General features: G+C 39.8%; 1 long non-coding RNA gene across 1 annotated transcript in view; it reads left to right on the top strand.

Moving 5' to 3' along the window:
* The first annotated feature begins 5,161 nt into the window (after positions 1-5,161).
* The window catches only part of LOC141258297 (uncharacterized), an 89,125-nt gene continuing 82,908 nt past the window's right edge, over positions 5,162-11,378 (top strand). Inside the window, exon 1 of the long non-coding RNA XR_012318274.1 lies at positions 5,162-5,268. This is a non-coding gene — a long non-coding RNA (uncharacterized lncRNA). The remainder of the gene's footprint in view (positions 5,269-11,378) is intronic.

Raw genomic sequence — 11,378 nt, 5'->3', positions numbered from 1 at the left:
ATTCACATGTTCCCTTGTGAAGGCTTGGAGCTATTGCAGTTGGCTTGCTTCCTCTCTGGTGCTTTGGAGGATGTTTGGTGTAATCTCTCTGAAGTCTGCTCAAGCTAAGTTTCTCCCCCTTGTGCTTGTCTCCCTTGTTGTCTTTATTTTTAAGTGGGGACTGACCAATGCCCACCCCTCCTTCCCTATCCAAGGCGTAGCTCTAGGGATATACAGGGCTTAGGTTTCCTGTTCGGCGATTGGTGAGGTTGAGGAACCAATATAGAGACGGTAGGGGAGACAGGGTGATATTAGATCAGCCAAGGGGTCTCCACTTCCCCCTTTTCCCTAGTGTCTGGGACTCCTTCCACTCATCAGTATTTTTAAGCCAAAATCAGGAGTGGAACAATCAGAGGAAAAGTATTATAGAAACACGTCACCATACTTTTCACCCACTCCTGATTTTGGCTTGCAATTACTGATGTAAAATACTGACCAAAATACTGAACGTGTGAACGTGGCTTATTACTGACACCATGGCTTTTTTACAGTGTACATGAACTGCCATTTGGTCTACTGACAGGTTCTGTGCTAATAAACTCTAAGTCATTTTTTATGCCGTGCTTTTAAATTCCTAGTGATCATATTACAAGGGGATCGCTAGACTTGTGGAAGATTGAGCGGTCTAACTGTACATAGCTCTATATAAAGAGTCAAAAGGATGTCAATGTATAGATTTATGGATGTACACAGAAATGAAATCCCGGAAGATGTTTATTATTGCTGCAGATTTCGTTCAGAAAGGCTGTGGATTGTCTCCAGTGAATTACAATTGAGTTAATTTTTTATGTGGATCCAATTGGCAATTCGCACTAGAGATAGAAGTTTCACCTGTGGATTTCTGCAATGGATCATCATCAAACGCTACAGCGGATTTGCTGAGTGCAAATCCTACCAGTGTGAACGTATGCAAATGCCCAGAGGACTTGCTGGGATGTGGACATCTTGGATTGCAAAGGATTTGACTAGGGGTTAAATAACAAAATCTATGGAATTTACTATTTTTCACACTTTGACTACTACACAAGTGACTGGTTTCACTGCAAATATTCCCAAAGTGCAACCTTAGATGGTGTATACCAATGCTTACCATGATAGTAAAGCTGCAATGAGTAGTCAGATAGATCGAGGTCAGGGTAGACAAAGTTCTCTTACAACCACAGACTGTATGAGGGTCAGGGCAGGCAGAGGTTTTTTTAACAGTGGTAGTCAGGTAGAGGGTTAGGGCAGGCAGAGTTTTCTCACAGTGGCAGTCAAGCAGAGGGTCAGGGCAGGCAGAGTTTTTTTTAACAGTGGTAGTCAGGTCAGGCAGTGAGGGCAGGCAGAGTTTTCTCACAGTGGTAGTCAAGGAGAGGGTCAGGGCAGGCGGAGTTTTCTCACAGTGGTAGTCAAAAAAATGGTCTGGGCAGGCGGAGTTTTCTCACAGTGGTAGTCAAGCATAGGGTCCAGGCAACCACAGTTTCTCACAGTGGTAGTCAAGCAGAGGGTCCGGGCAAGCACAGTTTTCTCACAGCAGTAGTCAAGCAGAGGGCAGGCATAGTTTTCTCACAGTGGTAGTCTATCAGAAGCACAGGTTATGCAGAGTTTTCTAACAGTGGTAGTCAAGCAGAGCATCAGGGCACGCACAGTTTTCGTACAGCGATAGTCAAGAAGAGAGTCAGGGCAGGCAGATTTTTCTTACAGTGCTAGTCAAGCAGAGCATCAGGGCAGGCACAGTTTTCTCATAGTGGTAGTCTAGCCGAGAGATAGGGCAGGCAGCAGACAGGTGAAGAAGGTCAGGAGACAATTTAGGTTAGTCATAGAATAGACTAAACAGACGTACAACTTAAATTATACAGGAACGTCCCAGCAGGAGGGCATTGGTGATGGGGAGGAGGCCACGCCAAGAGACCAGGAGGAGAGTAAGGAGGAGACGTCTATACACAGCCAGGGGATCAGCAGCAGCTGGACCGGTGAGCGATCATGACACCTCAATATCTTCTGGTCACTTTTATGATCTTGTGATAGGGTTTCCTATCAAAGTATTCTATCCTATGGTTCTCTTACAGTTAAAACACTACGACTCTCAGTATACCCGGACAGCCCAGGGTTTGCAACAATTGAACTTCCACCAGTTTGATCTCACTGATCTACGCAATCTATTCTTAGATGATAAGTTTAAGGGCAAGTATAAGTGCACGTTCACTTCCTGACAGTCTACCCTTATCAAGATGTTTCACCGACCACTCATAGTCTATAGCCATACGCCGGCAACTGGCACTGAGCTGACAATTCTCACTTAACACACTAAAATAAACATTTCTAATGGAAACCACTTTGGCATTTTTAACACTTAAACGATGAAATAAAAATGATTTTTTTTGTTCTTAATTAGGGCTCTAATCTTATCAGCGGAGTGTTAATGGATTGTTAAGAGGTCAGCTTATCACACATGGCTATTGTTCATAGTGTGACGGGACCACATAAGGTTTGTCTGGCCGGATTGTGTAGTACTGCGCTCTTGGACATCAGAATGGAATTGCAATAATGTATTTCAACTATTTTTCAGGCATCTTTCAATTACCGTACATTTATTTCGATTTTTTATTATGAATCCTAAAATATTCTACTTTTATTTGGCCACAGTAAAACACAGGATATACAGACATTTCCTTTTTGTGTAGACTGGTACGGAATCAGCAGAGTTATCTCATAATATTTTAAGGGCAATTTTATTTTTCATTCGGTGAGGTGGAGCCTTGAAGAAGCCCTTGGTCCAGATGAGCAGTCATAAAGCAACACGGACAGATGATGTTGATGCAGCGAAGTGAATCGGTTGGAGAAATACTCTAGAGGCTAAATAGTAGCAGAGTTGGAATAACAGCACATTAGAAAAGTCTCACTAATGTAGCAGAGCAAAGACTCACATGGAGCATAGTTAAATGTTGTAGTAGAGCCCTCGACACAGAACAACTGGATATGTCAGGAGACTCACTTATGGCGATGTAGCAAAGCCCACCAACACAGCTCAGTATGTCAGGAGACTCAAAAGTAGTGATTTAGAAGAGCCCAGAAAGGTAGCAGACCTGGGCTTGTTAGAAAACACCACAGTACAGCAAAGTGGAGCAGTAAACAGAACCCAGAGCCTTAGCAGAGCTGGGTATGTCAAGTAGCCCAAACAGAGCTGGCCAGGAAAACAGCCCACAGTATACAGTAGTGCCGTGGTCACCCACTACCTGAATACTCAGGCAGGGTGCTAGAGAGTTAGCTGCTGCGAGAAGAGAAGGGAGAGCTTTGCACTGAAGCCAGGAACGGTAAGTGACAGGCAGTATTTAATGATATCTGAGACTTCTTTTCCTGACGTAACTCAGGATAGCCATTAGATAGGCCATTAACATGTGTCCATTATATCCAATTAATTGCTTTTATAGACACAAAGAAGTCCAGACTGTCCAGAAATTTTTGGTAACTCTGGCCACTGATCAATACCATTGATAAGCTAACGGCAGTACCTGAGACTAAGAATATAGGACATGTTGGATTTCAATATTGGCGACACTGTGGCTCAGTGATTAGCACTATTAATTTGCAGCGCTGGGGTCCTGGGATCAAATCCCACCAAGGACAACATTTGCAAAGAGTTTGTACGTTTTCCCTGTGTTTGCATGGGTTTTTACCAGCCTCTCTGGTTTCTTCCCACGGTATAAAACCTATTGATAGGTACTAATTGGATTCCTGTGAATTGACTTAAGTGTGCGAGTCCGAGATAGGAATATCGATTCTGGGCCTTTTGGGGAAATTATGAGCTGACTCTGCTGACCCTGTACCAGTCTACACAAAAAAGGATACAGCATGTCTGCATATCCTGTTTTTTTCCCGTAATATTTTAAGATTTTTATCATTAAAAATCTAAATACAAATTTATAATTTAATTATCCCTGGCAACCAATTATACGACATTATGGCAAATATGCTCATTCTGATTTCCAAGAGTGCAGCACTTTATAACACTTTATAAGCCGACTGGCGTTTGCATGGGTTTGTATCAAGTTCTCTGGTGTTCTCCCACACAATAAAAACTTATTAACTAGTACAAATTCGATTCTTATGAGTTTTCTTAAGTGTGAGAGTCTGATAGGTAATCAATTGTGAGCTTATTGGGGGAAACTATGTGCTGACTCTGCTGAACCTGTACTGATCTACACAAAAAAGTAAATGCCTGCCAAATGAAACTAGAATATTTTAAGATTTTTTTAAAATTAAAAATCTAAATAAAAATGTGTAATTTAAAGACAAATAATTAAATATGTTATGGCAAGTATGCCGAATATGATAGGTAATCAATTATCAGCTTATTGGGGAAACTATGAGCTAACTCTGTTAACCCTGTACTGATCTACACAAAAAAGTAAATGCCTGCCAAATGAAACTAGAATATTTTAAGATTTTTTTTAAATTAAAAATCGAAATAAAAATGTGTAATTTAAAGACAAATAATTAAAATATGTTATGGCAAGTATGCCGAATCTGAAACAGGAATATCGATTGTGAGCCTATTGGGGTCAGGTGTGTGTTACTCTCCGGAACTCCGGAATACATCTAGGTTCTCAAGCTACAACCCAGTTTCCAAAGTATATAGTAAACTCCAATTTCCCATAAGAGTGAAAAGTTTCTTATACACATTGAACACAGGGACTGACGATTCCTATACAGTGCTGCAGAATAATTTGGCGCCTCTACTGACACATATGTAATTAGGAAAAATGCACAATGGGTATTACAAGTAATTTTTTTCCCAAGATGTTAGTGACAATTGACTTGAATTATAGGCAAAATGTTTTAGTATATACCCCCTTACTGATTAGGGTTCTGATTTAAAAAAAATAATGGACTTTTCATGATATCTAGGGTTAATTGAAAACAATCACCTCCCAAGGAAACATGATGACCCGTGATAACATTGGCGAATTGAAGAAGAAGAGTAATTTATTTTTCTCTGTTTTTATTTCTTTGCCAAAATGGCCATGTGACGGTACGATGAGAATAGCTGCGTGTGTGTTCTCAGCTGTGGCTGAATACGTCTAATGAAGTCATATATTTGGCTTGTCACGGGATTGGGTGTAACAGCAATTTATTCATTTATGTGTCAAACGAAGATTGAAAGGAACAGAACGTAGATGAGATGATTCTACCAGAACACATGTGCTGAATCCACAGCCGCAACCTGCAACATCATGGCCTCCTGTCAAGGTAACGATCATCCAGATAAGTAAAATCACCCGTTACGCAATCAGTTCTTCTGAAAAATTTTGCAGCTACAAAAAGAAAACTCATAATTATTTATCCTCAACAGAGGTAGCGGGTGCAGAGGTAGTAATGGTGACCAGGCCCTTACACGAGGCGGCATCTTCAATGCTGATACCACTGAAGCGGGGGTCTTATGTGGAAAGTGTCCTGTTTACTGGGTATCAGGGTGGACAATAAGCCACTTTACTTTCCCTGAGGTATTTAGATATACAGTTAGGTCAACAAACTAGAAAAGTCCATATTCATGTATAAGTACAATACAATATAATGTTTATTTTTCCATGATCTCACTATACAAAAAATATTACTATATTGATACTATACAGTGTGATGTCATAACATGATAATGGGTGGCCACTAGGTATGACTTTGACACTAGTTACCAAAAACTTTAGGATTCACTTCTGGCCAATAGGACTTCTACCTGTAGAGACTAACACTGTACTTATTGAAAATGCTGCAACAAATTATACACGAGCAAGGGCTCATCCAAGAGGTTTTGTGCATGTACCCTGGGTACTGAGTGTAAAGGTACCCAAGAACCACTTTACCTTGGCTAGGGTATTAACACATAAAGCTAGTGCAGCAAACTGAAGAAAATACTAGATATATTTTCCCAATAAAAGTAGGTCACAATCATTGAATTCAGTATTTTTCATCCAACCCCATTTCCCCTGATATATAACATCTGGACCCTTGCTCTGGGGTATAACATCTGGCCCCTTGACCCTGGTATATAACATTTGGCCCCATCATTCCCCCTTTGTGTATAACGTCCTGCTCCTCGCTCCCGGTGTATAACATCTGGCCCCTCACCACCTGTGTATGACATCCAGCCCCATTGCCCCTGATGTATAGCATGCGGCCTATCGGCCCTGGGGTATAACATCCGGCCCCATTGCCCTCGGTGTATAACATCTGGCCCCTCACTCCTGGGGTATAATATCTGTCTCCATCACACCCCCTTTCCTCCTGGTGTATAACATCCTGCTCTGCACACCCAGTGTATAACCTCGGCCCCCACCATGCCATCTTCCTTTACTACCATCTGACAGAACGGCCGGTGGTGCAGAGCTCACTTATACCAGCGCGGTCTTGTAATAGGAGCCAATGGTGTAACAAGTCCGTCCATGACATTTCTTCCTCCAAATATTCCTCCATCACCTGTGAGTGATATTACTAAGAAGTGGAAGGAACCGCAGACCCCGTAATGTTACAGAGTGGGGGGCTGAGTGCTGAGGAGCAGAAGGCAGAAAAGTCACCACCACTCTGCTGACCCCATAACTACAGAGTCCAGACTCCTCTGGTATCAGCATAAACACTGCGCCCCCTGCCGGGAGATTCATGGCCGAGCAGCTGCATGCAGCCGTACATCACCAAGCACAATGTTGAGCGTCGGATGGAGTGGTGTAAAGCCGCCACCACTGGACTCTTGAGGAGACCTGTTCTGTGCAGTGACGGATCACACATCTCTATCTAGTGTCTGATGGAGAAGTCTGGGTTTAGTGAATGGCAGGAGAATGTTACCCGCCTGATTGCATTGTGCCAGTTGTAGTTTGGTGGAGGAGGATAATGCTATGGGCTTTTATCAGGGGTCATCCTCAGCCCATTAATTCCGGTGAAGGAAAATCTTAATTCTTCAGCACAAGACATCGTGGACAATTGTAGTTTCCAAAGTTTTTGGTACAATTTGGAGAAGACCTTTTTCTTTTCCCCATGACTGTGCACCAGCGCACCACGCAACCTAAGGGCATGGTTGGGTAAGCCTACAATGCAAATCATATTTAAAATTATGAATATTTTTATTTAGACATCATAGAGAGTTATGTGTCACTGGTAACCAAAAACATAAAGATTTACCTGTAGCCACCAGGGCTACTACCTTTGGAGATCTACACTGCATTTATGGAAATTGGGTATTTCTGTGTTTACAATAAAGTTACCATTCATTAAAATGCTAATTAAAGGAATAAACGACCTTTTAGGGAAAAAAACAAGTCTTCTCATTATATAGGTCTCTTCAGTTTGTGACTTAGCAGTAATTTTTATTCTGTCATTTCTATTGCTGGATGTTACCGTTATTAGTTATTTTGGGCTTGTGTCATGTTTTGGCGGTTCGCCATGTTTTGGTGGAGTTGTAGACTATATAAATTGAGCTGTACATTGTGTCCTAGAGATGTGAGAACCCATTACATGCGGGTTTCATGATAAAACATCTCTAGGATGATATCATCTTAGGTTATTTTACATTTGGAGTAGGCCTCTTCTCGAGGAACGTGAAGTTGAAAAGAGTTCTTTCTACATTTCGGAACTTTTTACAATGGGACAGTTTACTATTTCTTGGCAAAGAGACCATCACACTCATGTATGATGTAACCAGTTGGTGTGTAAAACACAGCAAGCGTCTGTATTATAACCAGCACTGCTACCACATTATTAGTGTTATACAAGGAAGAGGTTCACAAAATATTCTACTTTTAAAGGAGCTAACTGATTTAGAAACGCATTTATCAAAGTGCAAGACCGGAAGATGACCACAAAGAGTATCTCATATTCTGGAGGACCCAACAGGTCAATGAAGTGGTTTCAATGAGAAATGTGTAATACTTCACATCTCCTGTAGAGGCACTGTAGACAAACAGAACACTTGCTATTCTGTAACGCCGCAGATCACAACTGATCACTAGGAGTCAAAGCAATGGAAAATATTTTACCCAGCCAACATGGGCTACCTCTTTGATCACAAAATGTTTTTTTGAGCTAATTGATTGTTGTGTGCATTTTCGTGAGCATTTTCATGAAATTACTAAATAGGATTCAGTTGGAAACAATTAATAATTCTATAGATAAAAAAGTTTCTGAACAGAAGGACCTCATAACAAAAATCATCATAAGATTTTTCCCTGTTTTTGATTCACCATCCTTCCATTTTCTTTTCTGGACCCAAAGGTAATTGGGTTTTCTTAAGTGGATATTTGCCCATATATCCTGATCAGGGCTTTGCATTCTTGGCCACGGTAGCGAGCTGCCAAAATGGATGGCTCCTCCTTTGCTGGACTTTGTACCACCACATGATAGTTCTATCATTTTTAATGAGTGTGTAACGGAGCTGAGCACGGTAGTCCATGGCCGATAGTACATGGCCAGCGGACTAGAGCACTGCAAACATTACCTAAGATAGAAACAAAATAAGCAAAAACCCTGCTGTAAATAAAAAGTAATAGTACATATAAATACCATAGGGTACTTACTAAACACTGTTTTTGATAAAAAAAACCCCATAAAATCCATCCCACCACGACAAGGTGTACCCAAATCAGGATGATCCTGTACTATCTCTAATTTTAAAACCTTACGATGTGTCAAAAACGACCTCAATGTGAATAAGGGCAGAGCAGAACTGGAGCCAGACTGTGGACACCCAGCCATGGGAAGCTATATAAATGCAATGTCCAGCTCAAAGAAAGGGAGGCCATGCCCTTGTTTGTGCTGAGTACAAGAACCTAAAGCAAGACCCAAAAAAATCTCCTACATTAGTAGGTCCTGCTACGTCATTACGTAGTGGCACAATGTTTGCAAGATGTCGCTAGAGAAGCGGATGCTGGAGGTAGTAGGAGCTTGGCAGTGTTCTGGTTCCAAGGCTGTGGTCTACCGGCATAGCTGATGGATCAGGGTTCTGTAAAAAATGTTGCTCAACTCTACAAACTCACCACCCAATTATCTGACCACTGTGGGGGGCTTCTTATTAAGAAGAGTTTGTTCAATTGAGGTAAGAACTGCCCCTGAAATTCCCGAATACAAAACTTTAAGAGCGCCCCATGCACTAATAAAACTTTTCAACAATTTTTTCCAATTTTTCGATTTACCCTCTAAATTGCACATTCCAAAAATCCCTTTGCAGCCCATAAATTGCATTTTACAATTTCTTTTCTCTGTCCAGACATTTTCTTTTTTTTTTCTTTTGAAGAATGCCTAAAATACATGAAACTTTTCAGGAGGCCAATGTATTTCACATTCTTCCCAAAACTTGTTAAGAAAAATTTGTTTTGTTTTTCTTGGTCTTTATCCTCTGTAATTAAATTTCCTTGTTCCTGACAGCAGCGTTAAGTTCCGAAGTTAACTTGTCCAGGGTAAATAAGATAGGCTCGTCCTCTTACACCCATCTCTCCCTCCATTGTATTTTTACATTGATATGTTCCTTTGAACCCCAGCCATTGATCATTTCTCACAGGGTCTGCTTGTAATACATGGTGTGAAGGACATCAGGTCAAGCTCAACTACAAGGAGGAAGATTGGCCAGATTTTAGTTTTCATATCTCTATGAATCATCGAATATGTCCATGTTTCCTGTTGGCCGCATTAGAAAGCACATTTTTTGAAACAATGAGTAGATCCTTCAACATATTCAGACTTTAGCAGCCCCAGCTCACAACAATTACATGTATTTAAACCGTATTATGCATCCCCCTGTGATTGAAGTCATTGGATAGATAACATTCCTCGAGCTTTGTCTGAAGAAGAATCAACTTTTTTGAAACATTGTTTTAACTGGTGTCCAAAAAGGAAGCAAAGCCGGACTGGCAGTCGTGATAAGGAGTTTATTACATTAATATTATCTGGACTGAAAGTGCGATAAAATACTCAGCTCATTGGAATTCCTAAGCGGAACCCTTTGGGAATACAGATTGCTGGTAAAACTGTGTGGTAAGGTTCATTTGTAGATAAAGTACATCCAATGTTTCCTACAAGTACTGAATGCAAGCAGTCTCCCATTATCAAACAATGTAGGGTAGTAAATATCATTGCTATGACTTGCTTTATAGTTATATTCTTGGACATAGGAGCAGTATTATAGTAGTTATATTCTTGTACATGGGGCAGGATTATAGTAGTTATATTCTTGTACATAGGGGGCAGTATTATAGTAGTTATATTCTTGTATCTAGGAGCAGTATTATAGTAGTTATATTCTTGCACATAGTGGCAGCATTATAGTAGTTATATTCTTATACATGCAGCAGTATTATAGTTATATTTTTGTACATAGGAGCAGTATTATAGTAATTATATTCTTATACATGGGGCAGTATTATAGTAGCTATATTCTTGTACATAGGGAGCAGTAGTATAGTAGTTATATTCTAGTGTATAGGGGGCAGTATTATAGTAGTTATATTCTTGTAAATAGGAGCAGTATTATATTAGTTATATTCTTGTACATAGGAGCAGTATTATAGTAGTTATATTCTTGTACATAGGGGCAGTATTATAGTAGTCATATTCTTGTACATAGGAGGCAGTATTATAGTAGTTATAATCCTGTACATAGGAGCAGTATTATAGTAGTTATATTCTTGTACATAGGAGCAGTATTATAGTAGTTATATTCTTGTACATAGAGGGCAGTATTATAGTAGTTATATTCTTGTACATAGGAGCAGTATTATAGTAGTTATATTCTTATATATAGGGGCAGTATTATAGTAGCTATATTCTTGTACATAGGGGGCAGTATTATAGTAGTTATATTCTTATATATAAGGGCAGTATTATAGTAGTTATATTCTTGTACATAGGGACCAGTATTATAGTAGTTATATTCTTGTATATAGGGAGCAAGTTTATAGTAGTTATATTCTTTTACATAGGAGCAGTATTATAGTATTTATATTCTTGTACATAGTGGCAGTATTATAGTAGCTATATTATTGTACATAGGGGCAGTATTTAGTAGTTATATTCTTGTACATAGGAGCAGTATTATAGTAGTTATATTCTTGTACATAGGGGAAGTATTATAGTAGTTATATTCTTGTACATAGGGACAGTATTATAGTAGTTATATTGCTGTGCATAGGAGCAGTATTATAGTAGTTATATTCTTGTACATAGGGAGCAGTATTATAGTAGTTATATTGCTGTGCATAGGGGCAGTATTATAGCAGTTATAGTCTTGTACATAGGGGGCAGTATTATAGTAGTTATATTCTTATACATAGGGGAAGTATTATAGTAGTTATATTCTTGTATATAGGGACAGTATTATAGTAGTT

This window comes from Phyllobates terribilis, unplaced genomic scaffold, assembly GCF_046119375.1.
Source record: "Phyllobates terribilis strain yellow unplaced genomic scaffold, ASM4611937v1 Scaffold_3__8_contigs__length_932513732, whole genome shotgun sequence".
Taxonomy (NCBI): Eukaryota; Metazoa; Chordata; class Amphibia; order Anura; family Dendrobatidae; genus Phyllobates; species Phyllobates terribilis.
The sequence above is the reverse complement of the archived record's forward strand: the minus strand, read 5'-3'. Positions and strand labels throughout refer to the sequence as shown.